Raw genomic sequence first — 4,004 nt, 5'->3', positions numbered from 1 at the left:
GTCACTTCTAGTTGCATGCATTTAAGCACAGTTTCTTCATTTACATTACATTTAGCAGATGCTCTTAGAGCAGGGGCATAGTATCGGATTGGAAGCCATGATAACGCTGGTAGTCTAGGCCGTGTTCCCAGGTTCCCAGGCAACTTACAGGAGCAATTAGGCTTTAAGTGCCTTGCTCAAGAGCACATTGACACATTTTTCACCTAGTTGGCCGAGGGATTCAAACCACTGACCTTTCAGTTACTGGATCAACGCTCTTATTAACCACTAGGCTGCACCCTTAATTTCCTCGTTTAGCCATTAGTCTCTGAAAGTCACTTTATCGTTTTTCAATTAATGTGAGAGCCAATAAAGACGACGCGATGAACCATTCGTAAATTAAATTCTTGACACAGTTGCAGTCAGTCTTTGCATGTCTGAGTGTGTTTGTGAGGCTGTTTAGCTCCCTTCCACAAATGGACCAGTATCAAACACGTCAAACAAATGTCATCCACGTTTGACTCCCTTCCATTCAATCCATTTCCAGCCATTACAATGAACCCGTGCTCTTATAGCTCCTCCCACCAGCCTCTTCTGGCGTGTGTATGTTCAAAGCCCCGTAGAATTCAGAGTTTAGGGAGATTGGAGGGTGGTGGTAGGGATAGGGGGTGGGGTGGGTGTAGTGTATGGAGTGGGAAGAGTGAGAGTTTTCACCACCAGTGAGTGAGTGTCTATAGCGGGGCAATCAACCATAAGGCTAGAGGGCCTTTATCTCTAAAACAACCCCCTGTCTTTCTCTGTCTCTCACACACACACACACACACACACACACACACACACACACACACACACACACACACACACACACACACACACACACACACACACACACCCCTCCGGTACCTGTGACAGCCTGCTCATGTGTAGCTAAGGGTGCCATTGAGGTGGACAGGGGACAGAATAGCCCAAGCGGGACAAACAATCCTGAGGAGTCTATCATTCTGTTCTGTGTTGTTTTAGGATTTGAATAGAGCCTGAGTGACCCTCCCCATCTACCCCTCCTCTCCTCCTATACACCCCCATCTCCTCCTTCTCTACCCTTTAGCCCTCAATCCTACCAACCTTTATGTGCCTCGTCATCAGCTTCACTCTCATTGTCTTTCTTATTTTTTCCGCCAACTTTTTTCTCTCTCTCTTCTTTCTTTGCTCTCTATCTTCCTCTCTCTATCACTGTCTTTTTTGACCTATTATCAGGGTCAAACCATAGAACAACAAAGATGGTAGCTTTCATTTGAAGGACACCAACAGCTAGGGCTGGGTCTGCCAGAATATTTGAGCATTGTTGGTCAGTACTGTCACACCCTGATCTGTTTCACCTGTCTTTGTGCTTGTCTCCAGTCGCTAATCTTCCCCAATATCCCCTGTGTATTTATACCTGTGTTGTCTGTTGCCAGTTCATTTTGTTTTGTAAAACCTACCCGTGTTTTCCCCCTTGCGCCTGTCTGTTCTAGTTCCTGTTTCCTAGTTTTTGACCACTCTGCCTACCCTGAGTCTGCCTGCCGTTCTGTACCTTTTGAACCCCATCTGGATTACTGAACCTGTCATTTTGCCTGCCCCTGTACTAGTAATAAACTTTTGTTACTTCGACACTGCATCTGGAACGTGATAAGTACTAATGTTTTAGCTCTGCCTTTTCAAATATTGGTCATAAATTGCAAATTTTTGAACGCATCAAAAGTTGAAGACTCTTGTGGTCTTATAAAGGTCTGGGAATGGTCTTGAGTCATTGGTGTGTTGCTATCTGGGACTGCTGGGACCACCAGTGCTCTAACCACGACAGATAATGAATTTGGGCATGTCCCCATGTGCAGAAATGTTCAGTTTTACCTTAAACAGTTGTCACTAGATTTCTGTTCATTGTAAGTGGTCAGCAGGCTGGAGTTGGACTTCAAGGTTATGGTGACAGTGGTTACAATGGCATACGTGGTTAAGTGCCATATATCTGTCCTTTCTACCATGGCAGTATAGTGACATCGCCACTGATGCACAGGCTCCTACTGCAGGCGGCTCCTATTGCAGGCCAGTGTGGGAAAGGCAGACGGGACCATGACTCATCCGGCCATGTGATCTTTCGACTCACCGTGCCTGATCTCCCCGGCATCTGGTGCCATGTCAGGCTGCCGAGTGTGCCACACAGACACTGTGACAAACGGGGGGGGGGGGGGGGGGGGGAGAAAGAAGTCATCACCCACCCAGGGCTATTCCTCTCTGGCCCATTAGCCAATGGTGACCGAGACCAATTGGGTTTTGTTGCTGTTTGCAGGGTCATCCACTGGTGGTCTGACCGTGGGCCTTTTTTTAAATTTATTTTTTACAATAGCCGCATGCTCAGTCGTCCTCACAAAAAACCTTTTATGGGGTAAGAAATATTCTCTCTGCCCCCCTCCCTCTCTTATCTCTCTCTCTCTCTCTCTCTCTCTCTCTCTCTCTCTCTCTCTCTCTCACTCCATCTCTGTCTCTGATGATTAAAAAAAAGACCCAGTCAGGCAAAAGAGTGAAAGGAGAAAGAGAGAGAAAATAGATACTTAAGAAGCAAGGCCTGTAGGGAAGTGATCATTTAGCCGCATGTGGGGGGAGGAGATTTTGTTGTGTTCGTCTCATCATAGTCTCATTCTAACCTGTAACAAATAACCTAAGATCAGAGCTCAAGGGGCAATTTCGACTACATCGATGAAGCTATCTCATTCTTCATGAAAGAGGAATGTAGGCCTACCCCTACCTACCTACCTCTCTCTCTCTGAACTGGCTGTCAATCAAACAGACCAAACCAAGGGGTCACAGTTGAAGTGGTCACACTTCTTTCTGATGTTTCGGAGACCTCTCCATTTGTGCAGATGGACCAACTGGACAAATAGGCCATAGCAAATTCATTATGTGCAGCATCTGAATACACAACATTGAGAAGGCCAAGAAGGATCAATATGGTGACGCATCCACTTTTCTAGTGGGTGTGTGTTCTCTGAATGTTTGCGGTGGCCCAACAGAGACAGATGGAGGACATCGTCACAGGGCAGTGACTATCATTGAATATAGCCTTAAATGATCTAAGTTGAATGCATTCCAATTCCATCATAGTTCATCATAAATATCCAGTGTGTGTGTGTGTGCACGTGTGGGCGTGCGCATTCCTGAGTGCGTGTATGTGTATGCACGTGTGTCTGTGCAAGTATATGAATGTGCATTGTAAAGAACAAGAAGGCCCCCACACTCTTTAAGCTCCCAATTCACCGCTTTGTTGACTACGCTTTGATCCGAAAATAGTTTACAACGTAATATATTGGACTGTTGCCTAGGTTTTTAACTTGAAACCATTTGTATGCATATAATCCTTTATGACCATATGTTCCTCTGTGATTAATTAGGATTGATTATGCACAAAAGATAATTGAATTGTTTCCACACCCACCATGCATCATGTGCGTAATGATCATGTGAGTTGAAATGTAATAATAAGAATTGCTCTGGAGGGGATGGCTGCCCTTTTACGGGATCCTAACCAATTGTACTATTTTGTGTGTTTTTTCGCATTGTTTGTGATTTATTTTGTACATAATGTTGCTGCTACCGTCTCTTATGACCATAAAGAGCTTATGGATATCAGAACAGTGATTACTCACCTCAAACTGGACGAAGATTGTATCTTTAATGAGTCTGATGTGAAGGATATACTATTTATCCCGGGCCAGGCCCAAATCCCTGTGATTAAAGACGGAGATACAGGGGGCGCAGATCCGGGTGCCTTGTGAGAATTTGTCGGCGAGTGGGTAGTCCGCCTCTACCGTCCGTTCTATTGGCCAACGTGCAATCACTGGAGAATAAACTGGATGAGCTTTGTTCAAGACTATCTACCAACGGGACATTAAAAACGGTAATATCTTACATTTCACCGAGTCGTGGCTGAATGAAGACATGGATAATATACAGTTGGCTGGGTTTTCCGTGCATCTGCAGGACAGAACAGCTAC

This window comes from Oncorhynchus clarkii, chromosome 26 (genome assembly GCF_045791955.1).
Source record: "Oncorhynchus clarkii lewisi isolate Uvic-CL-2024 chromosome 26, UVic_Ocla_1.0, whole genome shotgun sequence".
Taxonomy (NCBI): Eukaryota; Metazoa; Chordata; class Actinopteri; order Salmoniformes; family Salmonidae; genus Oncorhynchus; species Oncorhynchus clarkii.
Note: the sequence above shows the minus strand (reverse complement) of the source record.